Source organism: Lagopus leucura, unplaced genomic scaffold (assembly GCF_019238085.1).
Source record: "Lagopus leucura isolate 7727_CA_CO unplaced genomic scaffold, USGS_WTPT01 Super-Scaffold_100001, whole genome shotgun sequence".
Taxonomy (NCBI): Eukaryota; Metazoa; Chordata; class Aves; order Galliformes; family Phasianidae; genus Lagopus; species Lagopus leucura.
Window position 1 is genome coordinate 95,987,393 of NW_024962262.1, and position 12,270 is coordinate 95,999,662.

At 38.4% G+C, this 12,270-nt stretch overlaps 1 long non-coding RNA gene across 1 annotated transcript in view; it reads right to left on the reverse strand.

Moving 5' to 3' along the window:
- Positions 1–3,944: 3,944 nt before the first annotated feature.
- LOC122177261 overlaps positions 3,945–12,270 on the reverse strand; it is a 334,853-nt gene continuing 326,527 nt past the window's right edge. The window contains exons 8-9 of the long non-coding RNA XR_006178024.1: positions 6,391–6,445; positions 3,945–4,353 (exon numbers count right to left, since the gene is read on the reverse strand). This is a non-coding gene — a long non-coding RNA (uncharacterized LOC122177261). The remainder of the gene's footprint in view (positions 4,354–6,390; positions 6,446–12,270) is intronic.

Genomic DNA, 12,270 nt, shown 5'->3' on the forward strand with positions numbered 1-12,270 from the left:
GTGATTGGTTAAAGAAAAAAATACCTTAAATTGTAGGTATTTGAAGTTGGAATCCTCATTTTGCTTCTGAATGGCTCTCAAGCCATTTTGCATATCCTTAAGAAATTAAAACACTAGAAAACAGCATTTGGAAAACTGATACAGCTACTCGATTAAATTTAAAACTCAATCTGGTGAAAGAGGAGAGCAAGACCTATTAAAATCCAAAAGCATTTGTTTTCAGTTGTGTCAAAAGTCTAATACTTTGAGCACACAGACATATGAAAATATTACCTGGGGGGCTCTATTTGTGAATTATATTCAGCATGATATTATCCAAAATGATGGATGCAGCAGCGAGCAAGAACAGCGAGCAAGAACTTCAGAGGAAGAAAACATTATTTCTTAATATGCTATGAATCTTTTATATGTAAGGTTTCCCATTCCCATCAAGAGGTAAACTAGCCTTCACGAAGCATGGCCTGAAGACTAATCAGTGGTCTTCCATGAGTGGCCTTTCAGTATCTAAAGAGGAGCTAATAAGGAAGAATGGGACAGAGTCTTCATCAAGGTCTGCGGTGATAGAACAAGGGGAAATAGCTTCAAACTTAAAGAGGGTAGATTTAGGTTAGATATAAGGAAATGGTCTCTTACAGGGAGGTTGGTGAGGCACTGGAACAGGCTGCCCACAGATGTACTGGATGCCCTGCTCCTGGAGACATTCAAGGCAAGGCTGGATCAGTCTCTGGGCAACCTGATCTAGCTGTGCGTGTTCCTGTTCATTGCAGGGAAGCTGGACCAGATGACCTTTAAAGGTCCCTTCCAACTCCAAGGATTCTACGATTCTATGTTTTGACATGTACAGCTGTGCAATGGCCCACAGGAAAACGTCTGGTAGATGGCTTACATTTGTTTTTTAAGTGAGAGTTGGAGAGAATAAGGAAATGCATGAGATACTCTGAAAAGCTCATTTTCAATCATGGTGTCCTATACATAGGATATTTAGCATACATTTTGAGACTTGTTCTGGCATTTAGACATCTGTGAGTACTAGTATTTCAGTGACAGTCTCAACAGTCAAATTTATGACCTTTTGATAAAGAGGTGGCTTTTGGGAAACCATCTATTTCTGGATACCTGGTTTCATAATAATCACTCCTTAGTGCTACTTGCTTTTAGCACTTTTTTTCTCCTGCCTTATATCTGTTGTACATTTTAAGGAGACAGGTAAACAGCATGATGTTAAAGTTCAGTGCATCAAAGAGAATTTTCAGATAAGGAGAAGGACTAACAGCATTTTTCCAAAAAAAAAAAAAAAAGAGAGAGATGTGATGGTATAACAGCAGAACAGCAACACACTTGCCCATGTTGGAAGATAATTTACCATAACTGCAAAGAGATTATTCTGAAAAGCTCTGCCACAGTCTGTCACTGTGCCATTTTGCACAGTGATTTCAGACCTAACAAACTGGACCGTCTTAATATTTGGATGGTTGATGTTTAAACTGCTGTAGGCAGTGCTGCTACTGCTTCAGTAAGGTGTTTTTTTCTACCCAAATAGATTAAATGATGCCTATGTGAAGTTAAAAAAAGAAAAAGTGCACGGGCCAATTGCATTTTCTTTCTGTCACTTTCATTTTTTCTAGCTAAACCTAAAATACTATGCTTCCAGAAGTTTCTATTTTAAAGTCCAATTTTTCTGTGGTTACCTGTTGAATTTGTTACATTTCAAGGAAAGCTAGCACTCAATACATTATATTACACTAATTAGATGAAGAATAACTCAGAACAAAAGGATCTCCAATAAGCATAATTGCGGAAAAGGGTGACATTTTCAGTTGTCACGCTAGCCAATCTCAGATTCAATCTCATTCAGCATCAGAGGATATTCTGTAGTCACTGCAATTACAGACAGCTTGCTTACATTCCCCTGTCATAATCCACACACAAGCTTCACATCTATGGATAGTCACTACTATTTGTTAATTAAGTTGAACATTAACACTTAAAATAATGCTTAAACAAAAAACTTGCACCACATTTTGCCCTTTTTTCCCTTCCCAGCTAATTTTACCATTTTCTGGATATAATCTATTTTTATTAAATATGTAAATATTTTAGAACAAAACCATGAACTTCATCAGAGTCTTTTTTTTTTAATGCAAGTCTTTTGCCTAAGTCCATTTGATGGTTGTCTTCAGATAAAGAATCAAGGTTGAAGTTCTGGCACTTGTATAAGAACATTCATCCCAGAGTGATTCTCAGTTACACAGTTTGATTTCTATAAACACTGCAGAATGGAATTTATCCTCCACTTCTATTTCTAGCTTGTTTCACCGTTTCTCTCACTTACAAATGCCAAATATAGGGGCTTTGCTCATGTTCTTTCTTTTTTGGAGAATTCCTTCTCTTCAGGAGGCACACAATAGCTGGGAAAGTACTATCCCTTTCCTGTCTCAAATTGCTGTGTAGGTGACCATTCCCTTTGAACAACTCCTTATTTTCTTGAGTGGATAAGCTGATTCTTCTGGACAATTTGCATGTCAATCTATTACATTAAGTATGATAATTCTTGAAAAATGCTAGCTCTTGAAAGCTGTTGTAAATATGAGGCTTATTACATCTAGATTTTTTTTGGCATTTTGCAAATGTTCATTTTTGATTCATGAATAAGCTTGACCTGGAGGTTATTATTCTCCTCTGAAGTAACAGAGAGCTTCTTAAGAAACTTGAGAACAGAAAAGCTGCCTCCTCCCTGTTCCTGTTCACTGTTGCTGTTCTCAAGTTCCTCATCCGCTAAACAACACTAAGCACACAAACCAAGTAAAGGGGTTCAGATGCTACTAATTAGCAGATATTTCACAATGACGGTTCAGAGTGCTAACAGATAACAGTTGCTGATGAACAAGTACCAACAGCAAGAACATGTATATAGATAGCAAAGACTATTCAAGTATCACGATGTCTGATAAAGTGAATACGTACTCTCAAAAACTGCCAACTGGTAGGCTGGAACACTGCTGGGTGTCTTTTGACACACGAATCGCTGATCATATGATGGATGGTTCTCATAACTATGATGAGATCAGTAAGATGCTGCTCATCTTCCCTTAGGTCATCATTACTTGACCGAATATGTCTTCATGAAGCTGAAGAATAAATGGCGCTTTTTTTTTTTTTTTTTTTTTTTTTTTTAAAGCAGGACATCAAAGCAAGAGAATCAGAATCAGCACAGAATCTAATAGGAATAATGTTGGAGTTCACCCCAGCTACATCAGAAACCTATTTCAAGGAAATGAACAGATGTTCATGGAATTAGGTTAACATGACATGCAACTTCTCTATATCTGGATCACTCTGGGGCATTTCTTCCAAGCACTTACCCGAAGCTAACAGTGGATAACTCTTCAATACTGTATGGGTTCCACCTGAATGGGTAGTGCTCAAGAAGTAAAAAGAGTATCCTCTCTTTTTAGTAGCTATCTATCTTACTGCAAAGCACTTTCGTATTGTCAATAGCTGTTATGCATCATAGACAATATGATAGAAAGGCTCAAGAGTGATTAGATGATTTTCTTCCATTAAAAGGTCTATTTTCAACAATGAATCCACCTGCTTCTTTTAAACTCCTGAAAACATTCTAGTGGAACAGAAATTAATCATATTCCTCTTAAATGGGAATACTGCCTAGGAGAGAGAAACATGAAATCCCTCCACCTCTGAAAACCAGATGACATACAGATAAACAGACAGGTACATAACCTGGAGGAACAATGAATAATCATCAAGTTGTAGGTAGAGATATGTGAAGAAAGTCAAGCAATGGGAAATGAGGCAGAATACAGAACAAATCCACTATTATCTACAGATCAGAAACATGCTTGATAGGTACCATTAACAGCTTCTAATGCAAACATGTCCAATTTGATTTTTTCTGTTATGAAAAAGAACTTAAAAGATCAGAGACCTGAAGGACCTACCTTATTAAGAGAAAGGAGAGAGCCAGTATAAACAGGACAAACTTACACACATGCCTGAAATAAATTGAGGATCCTACAGAGCTTGTTCAGTTGAGAATGGAGAAGCACAAAGAAGCCCTCAACTGTAGAATAAACCTGACTTAAAGGAGCAAGAAGGTGTGCAAGTCTTGCTTTACAGGTTAAGAAACAAAGGCAGACATCAGAGAAATGGTTTATTTGTGGTCACACAGCGAAGCACTGTCTGAGATGGATTTTGGCTCTGGATTTCCATGCGCAAATGCAACATGAAGCTCGTTCATTGCTTCCATCCAAACACTTGTACACGGTTCCTCACGCTGCTGAGGCAGAGCATGGGTACTGATGTGCTTGTACCAAAGCTGATGGCACGCAGTTCCTGCCACAGACATAAAGGGCCTCGTTGCTGCTACAGGAAGTGTTAACACAAGCAGCGCGCACTTCGAGGCCCTGAGCATCATTAACAGTTTTTATCGATATTATGAAGTTCTGCAACAAAAATAATAGGATTTGTCAGGGGCTGTTATGAACCGCCCCTGCTGGATAAATACATAATACATGATGGCAAAGGTCTGATGGGACTTTAATCAATTGCCTTTCTGAGTCAAATAAATGTCACATTAGACGTAAGCCATGTTGTATTCTGTAGGGGCCTCTGCTCCCCTCGTCTCACAGGCCTGACACTGCCACGGGGAGCTATGCACGCGCATAGACTCCTACTTATTTGCAGCAAATATATCAGAGCACAACGGGGACAGCGTGCTGTAAATTACAGATTTGGGACACCTTATAATGAAAGGAGAAGGGGAACAGAAAGAAATATGGGGCCATCACTGGCATGAGAGGTCAGCTCAAATACATCTCTGTGGTAGCTGGCATTGTCATCCCACCTTTGGCAGTCACTGAAGCATAGCTCATGTTTGTGCCCATAGGGTGAGGGAGAAGCAAGTGTGCCATTTCTTTGTGCATGTCAAAAGTACCAAGTCACCTTTAAATGTTAAACACACATAATTTAGGTTTTCTATCAGCAAAAGAAAGCTCTTTGTTTCAGCACACACCTGAAAAAAAATCAGAATATCCCTTTGCACTTCAGCATTCCTTTGAAGAAATTTCAACAACCAGAACTTGACTTGAACATAAATTTGCAGGTTTAATTCCTCTTCCAAATATGAAAGAGCTATTTTTCTTCCTGTGCTATGTTTTTCTCCTTTAATTCCAGGCAGCATATTAACAGCCATCTACTTTCCTCTTTGAGCAGGTTGTAGGAATGAATTTAAATTGTGAAATGGAGATCTGAGGTAACACAAAGTCCAGGCATATTTGGACATGAAGTTCTAATCCTAAATTAAAAAATCCTCATTGTTTTTGGCAATCACTAAATACAGCTTAAATACCTGAAAACAGTGCTTAATAGGCTGGCGGACTGGAAAACTTTGGTCTGTCTTTACTTAATTATAGTAAATATTATGATATGGTAGTGCTATATTTACCCTTATCTCACAACAAAAAGTTTCATTGTTATAATACAGTAGATTTCATTGCCAATATGTATTAAAGACTCAGCAAAGTGCAAACTTTTGTTCTAAGTACACAAAACCATCACATGGCTTAGAGCTTGGCAAATTAAAAAAGAAGGAAAGAGCAAACTCTCTCAAAAATTCAATCTCTTATTCCCCTCAAAGAAAACAACAACCAAAAAACCTCAAACCATTAAAATTTTAATTCTTCCTGTTCTAAGTCTTAATAATACAATTACGTGGATTTATGTAGTATTTTCTCCAACAAAGAAAGCCACTACCCTGACAAATTACGTAGCAGCAACCAAACCCCAGTGAATGAGAACAGGCAAGAAAAGACCCCTACATAACATTTTTCCAATAAACCAGTAACAAGTTTTTAATTCTGATACTGTTAGGTGAATGCAATGTATTTAATCTACCCAGATAAGAAGTGTAGATTACTACTAGATGGGAAGGTACACTGAAGTGGGATAAGGAAGGGCTCCTTGGCACCATGACAGTATCCATCAGGGATGGGTTGAAATGTTAGCTGACTGTTTCTTACACTTACCTAGCTCTTGCACAGCATGGATTACTATATACTATCAGAGTTCAACAGCATAATACTCTGTACAACAAATATATCCCCAAATTGATATGTACATACTCTCAGCCAAAAATGCACGTATCAATTCCAGATCAATCAATCACAGTGTTACTAAGCCTGAGTCCCAGAAGCTGATGCTGCATTGAAATTCTAGGCTACTGCATCAGTACAGCATCTCAGTACTGAATCTTGTGGCCATACGGAGCAACAGAGGAGTTCCCAAATGCTTTGTACTGATCTGAATGGAACTTGAACAAAATGTACAACTTTAATCAATAAAGGTATAAAATGTTTGGTAATAAATACTTACACAGGAGTCAGGAAAGGTTCCTTCAGAGGAAGGCCACAAATTGACTGTGAGTGATCTGTAAAGAAAAGAGAGAAAAAAAGGAAATGATGAAATTAAGTGATAATAAGCACTTTAAATGATACCGAAATAAAAGAGGGATCGAGGAGCCTCACAGATGGTAGCAGTTCCCACAGGAGAGAAAAAAAAAAAAAAAGTGTTTAAAAATTTTAAACTGCATAAATCTTGGAAGTTTTGAAATTACCTGACCCCAAAACTATATAGCTGAGAAAACTGGCAATGGCCAAGGAGTTTTTCAGTCCTGGGATAATTCCAAGCCAGCAGAGACTAAATATCCTCTGGTGGCTGTTCAACAGCCTCCGTGAAATAGGCTTGTGGCTCCTATGGACAAATGCTCTTATCACAAAAACACTGCCAGATTTGAACGGCATCCTTCTTAGCAGCCATGCCAGATGATACAGGACTCTAAAACAGAACTCGTCTTCTTGATCCTGACCTTCACAGAAGAGGGGTTAGGCATATTATTAGGGCTGAGGATGCTTACATTACAGCTGATAGCTGCACAGGAAAATTGTGTTGTCTTAGTTCCTTCTGTCAACACAGTATCTTTTGGACTTGACAGATCTGTCACCCTGAGACCCCCAAGAAGAGAACGGATGCATCAAAACAGAAAGGCTAAGGGATTGCAAACTTCCGGTAGACGAAAGGTCTGGTTTCCAAAGCCTACAAAGGAATATCTAAGCTTTACTGCCAACAACTGTGCAAAACATATTAACACGGGATGAAGCAATGGACAAAATGAATCAAAGCCTAATGCTCTGAATTGTAACAAGAAGATACACTCCTATTTGACAAAGGCTACGAATCAGTCTGGTTCTGCCTTCCAAGCTGAAAGAAATTCCGGCAGTCAGAGCAGACGGCATTCTCCAACAGATTGCTGAGCAGGGTACCAGGAGCACAGTGCATAAAGACCATGGGATCCTTATGGTGCACTCTAGTACTTAAGTCAAGCCGTGGCCCTCGTCTATCGTCTCCTGCCAATTACAAGGAGATTAGCTCATTACTCAAAGCAATTAAAAATATTCACAGAAGTACAAACCTAAGTTGAGATAGTGAAGAAAAAGGAGGAGCTGCCACAGGAGAGAAAGAAGGAAGGCAAGTAGAAAATTTCTTCGGAGCTGTAGCTATTATTTGTGGGAATTATGGGCGTGTTAGAGGTGAATGCTAGAGAAAGCATGTATGCTTATCTCATGTTAGGTCATCCAGCAGTGGTGGTAGAAGAAATACAGCAAAGAACAGAGAGAATCATAAGAACTGCAAGGCAGCAAACAAGATGCTTATAGCATTTATTGGATAGGCCATCCAGAGAGGCCCTATTTGACTGCAAAATTTCTTTTTGAAGAAGAGGGAACTGATTATTTGCGTGCATATGAAAGATTTGCATGAGACAGATGAGAAGATGGATGCTGCCCACTGAAAAGCTGAAGTGCCCCAAGATGGAATAAGATGGACATGGTCAGCATGGGGGAGAGCACATCACTGTTAATTTTCAAAAATCCATAACTGATGAAAATTAACAGGGAAATTCTGGTGGAAAAAACCCTGCTTTGCTAAGCATGAATCCCTTATTTGCCTTTTAGAATGCTCCTGGAGATTTAAACATTAAACCCACAGATACAACTGTATGAAAAGGACTGCAGTGGCTGGTAGCCGGGAATTAATTTTTTCAGGGTTTTGGGCAGCTGGGACAGTGAGCTGCACCATGGAAGAACCTTAGACAAGAGGTCTGAGCCAAAGAATGTGCCTTGGAGTCCCAGAGCAAAAAAGAAAAAAAAAAAAAAAGAAAAGAAAATAGAAAAAAAAATAATAAGAAAAAGTGGGAGGCATCCAGCATGGGAAAAAAAAACACAGAATGGAAAATTTCAGCCCAGTGGTTAGACTTTGGCTGTATTATAAGCGATATAAAACAAGTTCTCTTAAGGAAAAGCGTCAAGCAACTTTAAAAACAAGGATGCCAAAGAATTCTACAAATTATGGCCTGAGACTCTGGAGGTGCTGAGTAATGACTTACACCAACATTACCATAGATTTTGCTGTAAGGAATGAACAAGACTGTCATACCCAATTAAAACTGTAGGGTAAGCCTGGACAAGCAGAACATACTGGAATCTGCAAACCAGAATCTGGCAAATCACCAGAACTGAAACACCATAACTTTTTAAATGATCGTAATTGGTTTAGATACTTGATTACAAGTTGTTTTGTTTTTTTTTTAAATATATTAAAAAGCCCCAAAACTTTCCATGTAAAGTATTTGAAAAACAAAATGTGTCTGAGGAAACCATGTTTCGTTCCAGGTTAGATAACTGTAGCACACGTATGCTGGAGATAAGTGGGCCAAATTCTCTTCTCAGTGCCCCGTGCAATCTTTCAGACTTAATTGAAACCATGAGCAGAACCTGAACCATTAAAATGCTGGGTTGAAACTTTTCATCATACGACACTGTTTGTCACAAGAGACATACTTAACCTAATTACATTATATTAACACAGTGGATTTCTTCAATGTATACTATTGCATAATACATAAAAAATGAAGTATGAGAAAGCTGGCTATTTTTCTTAGTTCTCTGTACTATAGGCAGAATAAGTACCAGTCTCTCTGCCATTTGTTTTCCACCCAGTATTGCTCTATTTCATGGGGTAGACAAAAGGAATCCACTGATCTTTTTCATATTCAATTCCTAGTGTTAATTAATCATTATTACTTGGAAGCTGTTTTGGCCATTGGACAGGATAGCCAGCGGCTAATCTTAAATCTGATCTTGATTCATTGTGGGCAGACTCTGCCCACTTTCTCAGCTGTGTGAATATATGCCATTTAAATCACAAAGGCAAAAAGACAAATAAGACATAAACCTTAAGGATATTTAGGAATCTCTCAAGGATTTTATTAAGAATTAGTCTCCTAAATGCTGAAGAATTTCTACTTATGGATAGTTAGATGGTAAAATCCAGTCATATTAGTTATGCTATGTAAGCAGGTAATTGATTTATGAATCTAAATATAATTTTCAAGGAGACTTAGGCGTTCATGCCAAATTTTAGTGGAAGTTGGTACAATTTTGGCTGTAAACCACCTGAGGACTTGAAATTTTTTAACCTTTGTTAGCACAAGTACCACTTGCTTTCAAGGGAATTAACATCTTAGCTGCCAGAGTTCTTTCTGAAATTCGAATCTAGTTGCTTCTAGCAATTTATTCACTAAATGGCTTCAGTTAGCCATCAGAACAGCAATTCTGCTCCATTTGTGAAAACGATTCAGGATCTCTCAGACGTATCACTACCAAGATGAGAAATGTTATTCATTCAACAGCTTTATAAATTATGGACCACTTCAAACAGGAAGAACTGCAGATGGATTCAGATAATTCCAACCGGAGTGTTTTTACCTCAAAATAATTTCACTCTTTACCAATACGGAAGTGGCAAAGGGGAGAGCTTTATCACATGCCACCTACCAAGCATATTGAATCTAAGACGCAGAGTCTGGCCATACCTCTCCTCCTGGAGGCACTTTACCTTCTCTGTATATGAACTACAATTCAGTCCCAGTGGTGGATGAAGACAATAATTTAGTTAGTACAGAACCCCTCAGTTCAAAGGAGGCCAAACTGAACCAGTGCTGTGCTGCAAAAAAACAGTGGAATGGGAGACTTCCATCTGAAATTCAGTGGAGCCCTGAAAACGATCTGAGGGGGCAGAGAGGCTACACTGCATCTCTGACAAAGCAGACAGATTACAACAAAATTAAATTGAGGATTTCAGTGGATATAATTGTTGTTTTTATATATTAATGAGCAACAATAATATGTGATTCTAAACTGAATACCAGGTTTGACATTTTAATCTGAGCACTCATGCTATCCATAAATGTTCATAAACGTCACAAGACCCATACCCTTTGATTGAATTACAATCCAGTATGCAATTTAGGAAACATGGATTAATCTACATAGATTTATATTTCTGCAGGTTACATTGTTATTTGTTGATTTATATCCTTTTCCCCTAAGTGTCCTTTTCGCTGGGAACACAAGAAAATACATGCAAATCTTTAATAGGAGAGCAAAGGGGAGCAGCTCAAAATCCAGTGAATAGCAGCAGATGGAAACTTGGTTCAGTGAAACCCATGCTAATTATCGTTTGCTTTTTGAAGTCACCTTTGCTAATGGCCAGAAAAATCTTAGTCCCTGTGATATCTCCTATTACCTCCACATTAACTCATGCTATAGCCAACAATCACCTTGGCAGTGCTGTACAATTAAATCACCTTTCAATCATCTTGCTGAGGAATCCAGAAATGCAAATTGCTTTAGTATTAGAATTAATTATAAAAATACACAAGAAGGCAGTTAAATGTTACCATAGCATACAGCTCTGGTGTCCACAGCACAAGAAAGACATGAGAGTGTTGGAGTGTGTCCAGAGGAAGCCACAAGGATGATTGGAGGACTAGAGAATCTCCCTCCAAGAAAGGCTAACGGAGCTGGTCTTGTTCAGCCTAGAGAAGAGGCTCTCTCAGGGGAGACTTCACAGTGGTCTTTCAAAACTTAAAGGAGCTTATAAGAAAGATTTTTACTGGGGTCTGTAGTGATAGGAAAAGGTTTAATGGTTTTAAACAAAAACAGGGTAGATGATACAGATTACATTTTAGGAACAAATTCTTTACTCATAGTGTGGTGAGGCAATGGCACATGCTGTGCAGAAAAGCTGCGGATGCCCATCTCTGGAGGTATTCAAGGGCAGGTTGGATGTGTCTTTAAGCAACCTGGATGAGCAGGAAGTGTCTCTGCCCACTGCAGGAGGTTGAATCTAAATGGTGTTTAAGGTTCCTTCCAACGCAAACCATTCTTTCATACTATGATACCAGACATACGAGAACACTTCAGCCTCAGACAGCACATGAGGCAGGGAACCTCATCAGCCAAAGTTACATGGCAACATATGGAGGAACTTCAACTATTTTTTTTTAATATATTCGTGCTTCTTGAGGTGATGCCTATTTTAACTACCCAAGTATCTAGAATTTCATTTTCCTCTGTATTAACAGTCCTCATTGCACAATGGTATCTGCTTGGGGACTGATAATGACATCTACTTAAGCCGTGTGCTAAAGCAAGGGAACAGGCCAGAAGACCTGTTTCGACCTGAAAATTCAGGTAGAAACATTCAGGATTCTGCAAATCCTGACCTCCTCAGAAGCCCCATCCTGCTCTCTTTGAAATCAATAGTTTTCTCAAAGGATTAATTAGGCATCTTTACTTCTGTGTGCCTATGAGAACAGGGACAATGCCACTGTGCAGCCCTCATAGCTGTGAATTCATTCATTCATACAAGTATTAAAAGAAGGGCTGGCTGCTCTATCTAGTAAGAAAGGAAATAAACATCATTCTGTTTAGTTAGAGCTAGGAAAGTGATGAACTGAGATGGTTTTACAATTGACAGCTTATTCCAGTGAAAAAGCACAAATGGAAGGCAATACTGCAACTTGAGCTTGAGGGACAGTTATATGGTCATATATCAAGTCTTAGCTTACTATTCAGGAGAATCAAAATAAAATGATCTTCAAAAATGCTAAGGAGTTTTTGTTCATGTTAGAATTAAGGTATATTGCCATACACTGGAGCATACTTCCACAAGTACTTTGGTTATGTATCACCAAAAAACTTGATTCTATAGGCATGTATACTTCTAATGAAATAAATACGCAACTAGTGGTTGTATTAAGAATGCAACAATGATCTGAGAAAAATTTTGGAATGTAATTAATTAGAATATGCCCATTACTCATCTTCCAAAGGCAGTTTGCTTGACAGAGGA